The sequence below is a fragment of the Lithobates pipiens genome, unplaced genomic scaffold (genome assembly GCF_037356315.1).
Source record: "Lithobates pipiens isolate NorthernLeopardFrog02 unplaced genomic scaffold, aLitPip1_a1.2 Scaffold_1, whole genome shotgun sequence".
In the NCBI taxonomy this organism is placed as follows: Eukaryota; Metazoa; Chordata; class Amphibia; order Anura; family Ranidae; genus Lithobates; species Lithobates pipiens.
The window spans coordinates 226913247-226926824 of record NW_027507685.1 but is presented as its reverse complement, the minus strand read 5'-3'; positions in this window follow the sequence as shown (position 1 = coordinate 226926824).

Below are 13578 nucleotides of genomic sequence, written 5' to 3'. Positions count from 1 at the left end.
AACAGAAGGCAACTTAGTAATAAAGATAAAGGATACTTTAGTAATAAAGATAAAGAATACCTGAAAGTATATTAAAGTATAATGTATATTTTACAAGCCATATTTACATAGTCACACAGTTTATGAGGTTAAAAAAAAGACATAAGTCCATCTAGTTCAAGCTTTGTGTAAAACCCCTTTCACATGGGTGCCTCCGCCTGATGGACTCCACTTGCTCAGCGAGGGATCTCTCCGACGGACCCTATTCTGCTCTCTTCTATGGGGAAATAGGTTGAAAACGGACCACCTGTCCATTTTCATCCAATCATATCTGATCCAATCCACCACACGGATGGAAAATAGGACCACCATCCGTCTGGATTTTGCGGACAGGATCGGATCGGATAGCGGTAAATGTCAGCGGACATGTCATCGCTGACATTCCCCGTTCCATAGGGGAGAGTGCAAGGTCCAATCAGGTCCATCTAAAAAACTGACAGGCCAACCGGATTGGACAGTGTAAATTTGTCTTTTACCCATATTGGTAAATCCCTGGACCCAACTTGTATCGATTTTAAGAATTGCCATAGTCCTGTATGTTATGCTGACTGGGAAGAATGTTTAAAAGTTTTCAGATGTTATCAGCACTCTCAGCTAATACCACTTAGTGACTTAGTACTGAAGAGAGTTCCACATTTTCTCTTCTCTGACAGTAAAGAACCCCTTGTGTAGTTTAACCGGTTCCCGACCAGCGTACACCGATGTACGTCGGCAGAATGGCACGGGCAGGCATATTGGCATACAGTTACGTCCAATCTCTAATGCCGCCCTGCCATCGCGAAAGCGCCACCAACGGCGCGCTTGCGTGCTGGTCAGGACCCCCGTGAGTCCGGTCGCGGGTCCCGCGGACTTGAACGCCGCGGGCATACCCCGTCTCATGGGGCGGATGAACGGAGAAATGCCATTGTAAACGGCATCTCCCCATTCTGCCTAGCAACTAGTGACGCTGATCTCTGCTCCATGTGATTGGAGCAGAGATCAGTGTTCACTAAATGAAAGCCCATCCCCCAACAGTTAGTAACACACCCCTAGGAACACTTACCCCCTACACTGCCACCCACTGGTTAACCCCTTAACTGCCAGTGTCATTTACACAGGAATCACTGCATTTATATAGCAGTGATTGCTGTATAAATGACAATGGTCCCAAAAATGTGTCAAAAATGTCCGATGTGTCCGCCATAATGTCGCAGTCACAATAAAAATCGCTGATCACCGCCATTACTAGTAAAAAAAAAATATTAATAAAAATGCCATAAAACTATCCCCTATTTTGTAAATGCTATAACTTTTGCGCAAACCAATCAATAATCGCTTATTGCGTTTTTTTTTACCAAAAATATGTAGAAGAATACGTATCGGCCTAAACTGAGGGAAAAAAATGTTTTTTTATATATTTTTGGGGGATATTTATTATAACAAAATGTAAAAAATAATGCTTTTTTTTCAAAATTGTCACTCTATTTTTGTTTATTGAGCAAAATAAATAAATAAATAAATAATAAAAAAAAAAAAAAATAAATAAAAACGCAGGGGTGATCAAATACCACCAAAAGAAAGCTCTATTTGTGGGAAAAAAAGGACGTCACTCTTGTTTGGGAGCCATGTTGCATGACCGCGCAATTGTCAGTTAAAGCGACGCAGTGCCGAATCGTAAAAAGTGGTCTGGTCTTTGACCAGCAAAATGGTCCGGGGCTGAAGTGGTTATGATTAAACCTTCTTCTTCATCCAATCTTAACTGACTGATTGACATATTCGAGGATTTGTGCATCACAGTATGTATAAAAAATGAAAAGAATAGATTGATGTAAGGGAGACTATTCTTCAATGCTGCTGGCTATATGAGGGGTATCATGGGTCTGTGTTGATAAGGTGAATTGATCAATAACCTGTTGTATATCACCTTTTTTGGGGGGACTAATAAGCTCCATTAATACTTTGCATTTCTGGAACATGCAACAAAGCACACAGAAAATTTGTGTGTTTGCCATGCATTTTGGAAATGCCAATTACAGTAATTGTAATTGTTAATGCTACCCCAAGTGCAGGTAGCAGGTGTGTTTTTGCCACGTGTTTTGTCACAGACTAACTCCCTGCAAACATGCAGTGAAAAAATGTGCCACACTTTTCTCCAAAAAAGGTTTTGGAGCTTCTTTGGGGTATTGCACATCAATAACTGTCCTATGCGTGACAATTGTAAGTGCTTCAAAAAGGGCAAAGCAAGCTACATAAGCTGCATTGGTGTAGCATCAGGTGACGCAGGGGTCACAATTGTGACCCCCACCCATAGCTCCTGAGGGCCCGCAGCTCTGCTCCCTGCTGTCATATTACATTTGATTTATTTCACAATCTCAGAGCTGGAGTCGAGCTCCGATCCGCCTTGTGTTCCCCAGTCAATTTATAATCCAGTAATCAGCTTCCAGTTGTTTGCCTTCTCCTCAGTCCACACACTTCCTCTGCTCTCATTGGCTGGGGACATGTCATTACTAGGATGGGGGGAAGGGGCAAGGTCATGTCATTACTATGATGTGGAGGAGGGGACGAGGCCATGTCATTACTAGGATGGGGGGGGGGGGGCAAAGTCATGTCATTAATAGGATAGAGGGGGAGGAAGGGACAAGGTCATGCCATTACTGGGATGGGGGGCTGAGGTCATGTCATTACTAGAATGGGGGGAAGGGGGCAAGGTTATGTAATTACTATGATGGTTTCTACAAAATGTTTTGAATTACCCTCTCAATATGTACATACATCTCTGAAATAACGCTTTAGCCACTTGGAGTATCTTGGTGCATAATGGGAGTATCTTGCCGTGTAATGGGAGTATCTTGGTGCGCAGTGGAAGGGGCGGGTAGTAGGGGGGCCCCAGGAAAACATTTGCATCAGGGCCCACAAACTTAAACCTACGCCTCTGGCTATAGGAATTCTTAATTTAATAGGTGTTGGATTGAGGGATTGAGTTTAATGTCAATATGGGTAAAACACAAACTGACACATACACCAAGGTTGAAGTAGATGGACCTTTGTCTTTTTTCAACCTCATAAACGATGTAACTATGTAAGTATGTATGTTACTATGTATGTATTTATGTAAAATAAACGTTAACACACTTTCAGGTATTCTTTTCTACTTATTATACTTTATCTTGATTATTATTACAATCATTATGTCGCTATTCATAGTGATTTTGATACTTTTACTAATATTATATTGCAATCGCAACACATAGGGGAATTTACTAAAACTGGAGAGTGCAAAATATGGTTCATCAATTCATCTTGTTAAATTAAGCTATGACAGAAAAAAATAAAAATTACCTGAAAGCTGATTGGTTTCTATGCAGAGCTGCAGCAAATTTGGCCCTTTTACACAAATCTGCAGGGTTTTACACATTTGCTATAACATTTACTATTGCACATCTCTAGGGATGAGCCAGATGTTCAAGTCGAATGTAAGCACCCCCCCCCCCATGTTGAGGGCATGTGGCCTGGTAGGGTTCAGGAGGGGGTCGCTCTCTCTTCCTCCATCTTTTCCTACGGCCTGCCAGGTAATGGTCTAATATGGATTTTGGGGGGGGACCCCTATGCCATTTTTAAAAATGTTTACATTTTGGCGGGGGTTCCCCTAAAAATCAATACCAGACCTGAAGGGCCTAGTAGGGATTTTGGGGGGAACCCCACGCATTTTTTTTTTAAATTTGGTTCAGGGCTCCCCTTAATATTCATACCAGACCCATAGGGCCTGGTAATGGACTGGGAGGGGAACCCATGCCATTTTTTTTCAATGAGTTTTATCTATATATATTATCTATATTGCCGAGACCCAACAATTCATTACAGCCACAAGCAGTTTTAAATGACTTTTTTTCCTTTAGCAATGTCATTTTGCTGTAGTATTGTTCTAACCATGGGAAACCTGGGGCAGGACCCGAGTCCCCAAACACTATTTATGACAATCACTTGCATATAAGCCTTTAAAATAAACACTATTGATTTTTCATGTTCATGTCCCATAGACTTTAACGGTGTTCGTATGTTCGTCCAAATTCTTTGCCTGTTCTCAAGTTGTGGTGCGAACCGAACCGGGGGGGGGGCTGGGGTGGTGTTTGTCTCATCCAAAAACATTTCTACTCATAAAGGTGGATTTACTAAAACTGGAGCACACAGAATCTAGTGCAACTGTGCCATCCAACCAATCAGCTTCTAACTTCTTGCTTGTTCAATTAAGCTTTGATGATAAAACCTTGAAGCTGATTGATCACGATGCATAGCTGCACCAGATTCTGTGTGCGCCAATTTTTGTAAATCACCCCCCCCCCATATGTAATAAAATGCCCCTCCTTTAGCCGTTGTGAGTTTACCAACACATACAGTATATGCTGTTTTATTCGGTATTAGTCATATCCACTCATTGGTTACTTTTTTTAGCTACACCTTGCTAGTACCGGTTTGGACCACATTTTACCTTCAGAACTGCCTTCATCCTTCGTGGCAGAGATTCAACAAGGTGCTGGAAACATTACTCAGAGATTTTGGTCCATATTGACATGATAGCATCACACAGTTGCTGCAGATTTGTCGGCTGCCCATCCATGATGCCAATCTCCCGTTCCACCACATCCCAAAGGTGCTCTATTGGATGAGATCTGGTGACTGTGGAGGCCATTGGAGTACAGTGACCTCATTGTTCAGTGGTGAGATGATTGGAGCTTTGTGACATGGTGCATTATCCTGCTGGAAGGAACCATCAGAAGATGGGGACACTGTAGTCATAAAGGGATGGACATGGTCAGCAACAATACTCAGGGAGGCTGTGGCATGTAAATGATGCTCAATTGGTACTAAGAGGCCCAAAGTGTGCCAAGAAAATATCCCCCACACCATTACACCACCAGCCTGAACCATTAATACAAGGCAGGATGGATCCATGTTTTCATGTTGTTTACACCAAATTCTGACCCCACCGTCTGAATGTTGCAGTTGAAATCGAGACTCATCAGACCAGGCAATGTTTTTCCAATCTTCTGTTGTCCAATTCTGGTGAGCCTGGGTGAATTGTAGCCTCAATTTGCTGTTCCCGGTGTGGTCTTCTGCTGCTGTAGCCCATCTACTTCAAGGTTTTATCAGTTGTGCATTCAGAGATGATATTCTGTATACCTTGGTTGTAACGAGCGGTTGGTTGAGTTACTGTTGCCTTTCTATCAGCACAGTGGTGTAGTGGTTAGCACTTTCACCTAGCAGCAATAGGGTTGCTGGTTCAAATCCTGACCACGACACCATCTGCCTGGAGTTTGCATGTTCTCCCTGTGCCTGCGTGGGTTTCCTCCAGGTACTCCGGTTTCCTCCCACAATCCAAAGACATGCTGGTAGGTTAATTAGACCTTGTCTAAAAAAAAAAAAAATTGGCCTTAATATGTGTATATCAATGTTGTATGTGTTTGTAAGCTTTTCAGGACCTTACGGGGTAAAAGGACAACACAAAGTCACAGATGGTGGCAAGAAAAAGCACCCTGAGGCAATTCAGTTTGCATAGGAAGCGCTATACAAGTCACTCACTATCATCCCGAACAAGTCTGACATCAACAAGGCATTTTCCTCCACACAACTGCCACTCTCTGGATATTTTCTCTTTTTCGGACCATTCTCTGTAAACCCGAGAGATAGTTGTGCGTAAACATCCCAGTAGATCAGCAGTTTTTGAAATACTCAGACCAGCCCGTCTGGCACCAACAACCATGCCACCTTCAAAGTCACTTAAATCCTTTTTCTTCCCCATTCTGATGCTCGGTTTTACCTTCAGCAAGTCGTCTTCACCTTGTCTAGATAAATGCATTGAGTTTCTACCATGTGATTGGTTAATTAGCAATTTGTGTTACTGAACAATTTAACAGGTGTACCAAATAAAGTGGCCGATGAGCGTCATGTTCAAAGTCAAGCCCCCCCATTCACATCGGGGCGATTTGCCATGCAATTTGATATGTCAAATTGCATGCCAAACCACAGCCTATTGCCGACAACGGCACTGTCCGAAACGGCACAACATCGACTTTGTGGCACCACCAGATTTCCAAAAGTAGTTCCCACACTACTTTTGCCAACTTCGGGGGCAATTTCAATACACTGATTCTGACAACATATTATATTTTGATGCCTTTATATCAACTGTGTCCCAACCCCCCAGCTCAGATTATGGAATATATTGCAAAACCAATGGCTGCACCTTATATCCGGGTTACAACAATTCCTTTTGCAAATCAAATCTTCGAAGGATGTAGGCACAAATGTCATCAATTGTCTCTACGCATTTCACAGCCAGCACAAGTCACTTCCTCAGGAGAATATTGTTTTAAAATCTACAATTAAGTACATAAAACAGTACATTTCAGGCACACGGCATCAACATAATCACCAGATACCAAAATTCCATCCAATATTCATTCCCCTCACCTAGTATGGGATATTGAAAACAAAGTATATACCCACCTCCCAGCACTGCCCCTTTTAGAGAATTCAGGACCAAGTAACAATTGTGGTACCAAGTCATTTTGTATGGAATTTGTTAATGATAACAAGACAAGCAGTAAAATAGATCCCATGCAGCCAGAAACAATAGATCCCCCCCAGCAAGAATGGAATACCTGCAACAAAATACCCCTCCCCCCAGCAACAAATGATCCCCAGCAGCAACAACAGATCACCCTCAACAGTAGATCCTACCCTCAGAAATAATAGAATTCCCCCTGCAAAAATAGATCCTCTCCAGCTACAATAGATCCCCCCAGCAAGAATGGAATACCTGCAACAAAATACCCCTCCCCCAGCAACAAAAGATCCCCAGCAGCAACAACAGATCTCCCTCAACAGTAGATCACACCCCCAGCAATAATAGAACTCCCCCTGCAAAAATAGATCCTCTCCAGCAACAATAGATCCCTTAACAACTAGCATCAATAGACCCTGCACCCCTTGCCATTAAATACATTCAGTGCTGGAGGTTCCAGAACTGTACTCCCTCACATTCCTTCTGAAAAAAAAGCTTAGCATTGCATACTAAATAATAATTGTATATGTGTATGGTGCCATACAGTAAAAACCCAAAGCATTTTGGAACCTCTGTATTAGTCACTAGGCATGTCTGCACTTTTTACATTATATTTTTGTACTGTATGTATTATTGCTCATTTTTTCGCTCTGGGACTGCCCAATGTACCTAGCCTCTATATACTGTACATCAGGAGTCAGCAACCTTATTCCACTTAAGAGCTGGATTGAATGTACGTGAATGCATGGAGGGTCACATTCACCTGCTAATAAATGAAGATGATTGATTGCTTGATTCACAGTGCCCACCTTACTCTGGAGCCTATTGGAGCCTCTGGCATTAATCAGGTGCTTCAAAAAAAATGCCCCCCCCCCCTGGCATCCAGCATCCCTTAATGGACAGGCTGCCCCTGGATTCACCACATGTGAAGGTTTTTTGAAAGACACAGTTACTGCTTCATAAATATGCCCCATGTTCAGGTCGTAAGGCCTGTTCTTCTTCAAGCCTGAAAACTGTTAACTCTTTATCTGCATATTTCTTCTGGTAGAGTGACCTTAAAAAGTGTCAAAGCTTTGGTGTCCACATAACAGTATTTTCGAGAGCAGAGCCCAGAGTCCAGCAACCCTGTCCCTCTTACTCCCCAGGTTCCATCAAGCTGAACTGGCTGCAGAGCTACTATGTCTCCAGAAATGGAGAGCTGACTCTCTGGAGCTCCATGGAGATGGAAGACGTTCAAATATTGGCTACCTACAATGCTTCACGAGAGTTTATATTCAAGAAGAGCTGGGCAAAGGGAAACCACACCGAGGATTACTGGAGTTTATATAATATCTTCCTACGCAAATACTTTTCCGCTTTCCAAATACACATAAATGGAATCAAAAAAGAGTTCGGGGCTACAGGTAAGTGATTTGCAATAAAACAAGTGTCAGAATATGTTGAAAGGAAACATGGAACAGTATAAATATAGGGGTACTTAACGTTGAATGTCTGCTAAAATAGAAAAAAATAAAGTCAATACCCCATTAAGGTAAAAAATGTTTACTTTCTGCAATACTTTCCATTAATCTCGAACTGAACCCCACAGCTATTGCTTTCCACCATTAGATGTTGCCAGTCTTTCTTACTGAATGATGTTCAGAGTAATTTAATCTACTGCTTGATCTATTGGGCCTTGATAGGCTTGATCTATTGGGCTCTGTAAACAGCAGGTTTTGTGCAACAGGTGGTATGGAAAAACTGAAAAAGCTAAACAAAAAATAGATCTACTTAAAGCGGGGTTCCACCCTAAAGTGGAACTTCTGCTCATCAGAACCCTCCCCCCCACTGGTGTCACAGTTGGCAGTTTTAAGGGGGTGCAGATACCTGTCTAAGCCCCCGTACACACGGTCGGAGATTCCGACAACCAAATCCGTTGGATTAATTCCGACGGATTAATTCCGGAAGAGGTCCGGAAGTGATGTTGCATACACACGGTCGGACTAAGTTGTCCGAAAATCCGATTGTACATAACGTGATGACGTTATTTCGTTACGACGGGACTATGTTCAGGCTAGTAGCCAATAGCTTTGGTCTAGGAATTTGATCTGAGCATGCGTGGCACTTTGTCTGTCGGAGTAGGCTACACATGATCGGAGTATGTCCGATTGGAGCATTTTGTCGGAAAATTTTACCGGCAAGTTGGAAAAGTTGGTCCATCGGATATTCCGACAGAAACAGTCCGATGCAGACCACACACAGTCGGAATATCCGACAAAACGGTCCGATAGGACACATTCCGTCGGAATCTCCGACTGTGTGTACAAGGGCTAAGACAGGTATTTGCACCCACTTCCGTGCATAGACTCCCAAAGGAGTCTATGCTGTTTCCTGTCCCGGTGCGCTGTCTGCTGGGACACACACGGGTCCCAGAGACAGCGCGGACCATTCCCATTGTGCTGCGCGACTCGCGCATGCGCAGTAGGGAACCGGGAAGTGAAGCCGCAACGCTTCACTTCCTGATTCCCTTACTGAAAATGGCAGCGGCAGCAGCCGAGAGCCGAGCGATTGATCGGCCTCAGCTGCCGTCATTGCTGGACCCTGGGACAGGTGAGTGTCCATTTATTAAAAGTCAGCAGCTGTAGTGTTTATAGCTGCTGGCTTTTAATATTTTTTTTTTTTCTAGTGGAATCCCTCTTTAACCTCCCTGGCGGTATGATTCAGTCTGGAATAAGGTGCTGAAAGCGGTACAATTATTTTGCATGGAAATATGGCGTTTTATTTTGTAGTCCTGTAATTCTTAGGAATAACGCTCTTAAATCTGTTCAAACCAGAGTCTAGCAGACATCCCGGGTATGATAAAGTTTATAATATAATAAAGAATAATAAAAAATATTCAATAATGTAATCAAATCCTAAAACACTGAAAAAGGGACAAGTTTTGGTTGCTATGGACAATCTCCAAATTCCAGGCAGAAAAAAACAGTATTTATAATATAAAAGTGCATGCAGGGAACTGCACAGACCACTAGGGACAAAGGGGGTGTGTATTTTTTTAATACAGCACTGTAATCTGTAAGATTACAGTGCTGTGTGTGTTTTGTGTACTTTTACATTTTTGAATTTGCCGCCGTTCTCCGCTCCCGTGCGCCGTAACGTCGCAGGGAACGGAGCTCGGCGGCATTCGGCACTGTGAATAGAGCGGAGGACAGCTCGATCACACAGCGCGGCGGACATCGCTGGATCCAGGGGACAAGGTAAGTAACTCTCCCTGTGTCCTCCCCTGCATCCAGCGAAGCCATCCCCAGTCTGGCTCGGGGTTACCGCTCCTGTAATTAAAATCCCAACCCGAGCCAGACTCGGGATTACCGCTAGGGAGGTTAATGTCTAGATACGAAAATGTAAAATTTTCACATGCAAGATTTTATCTTTTTACCTTTTAGCTTTAAAGATTTAAAGATTTAAAGATTTTACCTTTTAGCTTTAAAAGTATAGCACGGTTATTCCCAGGCGAACAAGTGCGGGAAACACTTGGCCAAGGTTTTGCACCCCAGACAGCAAAGACAAAATATCCCATTTATAGTCACTAATACAGGTCAAAAGCGGCATAAAAATTCGGAAATTGTGTCTGAATTCAGGGACTATTATTCATCCCTCTATAACCTCCGACCACGCGTTGACCGGGAAACGCAGGCCACCGCGACCGCGTTGGACTTACAAGGTTATGTGCAGGACACAGCCCTTCCTACCATGACGCCCGCGGAGACTGACGATTTAGAACTACCCCTGACTGCCACAGAATTCCTGACTGCGATTAAGGGACTAAAGAACGGGAAAAGTCCAGGTCCAGATGGATACACTCCACAGTTCTACAAAATGTTTGCGCAACAATTGGCCCCTATTATGTCTCGTGCGTTCGAGGGAATAGATGATACCCACCCGCTATCTTCTCACATCCTCCAAGCCCAAATAGTGGTACTGCCTAAGCCCGGAAAAGATAATTCTCACTGTAGTAACTACAGACCTATTTCACTCCTTAACCTCGATCTCAAACTTTTTGCCAAGATTCTAGCCACCCGTTTAGCCCCTATTTTACCATCCTTAGTCCACAAAGACCAAGTTGGGTTCATCCCACATAGAGAGGCTCGTGACAACACTACTAAGACGTTGCATCTAATTTCTTATGCCCAACAAAGTAACATTCCGATGTACCTGTTGGCGTGCGACGCTGAGAAAGCATTCGACCGCGTGAACTGGTCCTTTCTGCGAGCGACACTTCTACAAATAGGGACGGGGCCAAAGCTGCTGTCTAAGGTGATGTCCTTATATTCTAACCCTTCTGCAAAAGTGGCGGCGAACGGAGACTCCTCGGAGTCATTTCCAATTAGAAACGGCACCAGACAGGGGTGCCCATTGTCGCCCCTGCTGTTTGCACTCACGATTGAACATCTGGCACAAGCGATTCGGGCCAACCCTGCCATTCATAGGATTCCAGCTTTCACGGAGCCTAGCAAACTTTCATTATACGCAGATGACTTGCTTCTCTACATTACCCAACCTTTAACTAGCATTCCGGCTTTGCTACACGAGCTTGACCTCTTCGGGGCACATAGTAACTTTAAATTAAATGTGACGAAAACGGAGGCTCTGAATATAACTCTGAAACCACGTACAGTATCTCTACTAAAACAGAGGTTCCCATTTAAGTGGCAGCCGCAATCAGTTAAGTACCTGGGGACAGAGATACCTAGGAATTTTGCAGATATCTATGCCCCGAATTACAGCCCTATGTTGGCGAAAATCCGTCACTCGCTGGAATCTTGGCATAGCCTCAAACTATCTTGGTGGGGACGCATGAATGTACTAAAAATGGATCTCCTGCCTAAACTGCTGTACTTGTTTCAGACGTTACCCATAATTCTTCCTCTGGCTTTTTTCCGCACACTTCGCTCCGTGGCGGTTAAGTTCGTCTGGCAGAATCACCCCCCTAGACTGAGACACAGGATTTTATGCGCCCCTAAAGATAAGGGGGGTATGGGCCTACCGGACTTTCAGTTATACCACCTATCTGCCATCTCGTCACGACTCCTTGAATGGTTCCCGCGCCCCTTGACTAAACTGTCCACGACAATTGAACAGACCATGGCTCGGGTTGACCTCAGAGCCCTCCTGTGGGGCTATCATGCGAAATTTCGCTCCATGCCCGGACTATCCCCTTTGACTCTAGCAGCGCTCACCCTGTGGTATCGCAAACAGACGACCCTTCACCTTTCTACGGATCCGAGCCCTCTGTCACCCCTATTTGACAGCTCGGCAATCCCGACACTGCATACAGGGAGACAATGCGGCTCTTATTCTAGAGACCAGTGGCCTACCGCCAAGCAATATATACAGACTTCCACAGGTGGTTCTGGTCGCCCACAGACCCTCAACTGTTAACCCAAATGGACTGGCTCTCCAGACTAACTATAGAGCGATATTGCAAGTCACTCCATCTCTCTGGCCTGGTACATAGACCTCTCACGACCTTCGAGGACATGTGTGGTCTCTCTCAGACACCTGAACACTCTCTGTCTCGGATCTACAAAGACATTCAGCTACACTCTTATGACACCCTTCCGAATTATACACAAAAATGGTCCAGGGACCTGGGCACTGAAATATCAACGACACACTGGAACACGTCGTTCTTGATCACTCACAAATCCTCCATATCTGGATTCACACAAGAAAAAAACTACAAGCTGTTGACGAGATGGTATAGGGATCCAGTCACGGTGAGCAAAATGTTTCCGGAGGCCTCGGATAGGTGCTGGCGTTGTCACGGAGGAGCGGGCACATATAGCCATGTGTGGTGGGAATGTGATCGGATACGCTCCTTTTGGGATAAGGTATTTAAAATTCATAATGATATATATGATGTCTCTGTGTTACCGACACCGCACATAGCTTTACTTTCCATACTCCCGGGTTCCATGAGCTCACACCGAAAGAGTCTGCTCCGATTCTTTCTGTCCGCAGCTCGTCATGTCATTTCGCAGTTCTGGAAAAAGGATGTTGTCCCCCCGATTACGAGATGGACTGATGCCATGAACGATATTATGCTCATGGAAGAACTGCACGCCAAACGAACTGACAAATGGGATGACTATATGTCCCTATGGTATCCTAGGCTCCATCACTCTTCCTCAGCCCGCTTTCTCAGTGACGTGGCTTAACTTTAGATTCACAGGCCCCCTGTCTGCATAGGCCTCCCACGCAGGATTTTTGTATGGACATAACCGTAGAGAAGGGTCTATGATTAATCCCTTCTTATGTGGGTTTTACTATATAACTTGATGCATGGACTCTGCAGATGCCTGTAAGTGGTTTTGTAAGAACTTCACTCCCTACCCTTCCCCCTCTCCCCAACCTTCTTTATTCTGTACCCCCCCTCCCCCCTCAACTCTTACTGTATTATACTGTTGCCTGATCAGTAACAATAAAAATTATATTCAACCTTAAAAGTATAGCACAGAATATAAAAAAATAGAACAGAATAGAATAGAATAAAAAATAACAGAATAGACTAGAATATAAAAAAATATAATACAATAGGAAAGAACAGAAAATAAAACAAAATAGAATAGATAGAATAGAATAGACTAAAATATAAACAAATAGAATAGAAAATAATAAAACAGAGTAGAATAGACTGCAACATAAAAGAATAGAACAGAATAGAATAAAATAGACTAGAAAATAACAGATTCAAATATAAAAGAATAGAAAAAAATAGAATAGAACCGTCTTCCGTAGTTTGAATCAATCGAAATAGAATAAAACAGAAAAGAAAATAATGAAATACAATAGAAAACAAAAGAATAAAGTACAATGAATATAGCCATCATCTGAAATTTGAAAATAAAGAATATATGAACCAAATCCGACTATACAAAACAAATTCCGAAAACACATTTTTCTAACATAACCAATATGACAAAACAAAATCATCACTTAACAAACAAATTTGAAACAAA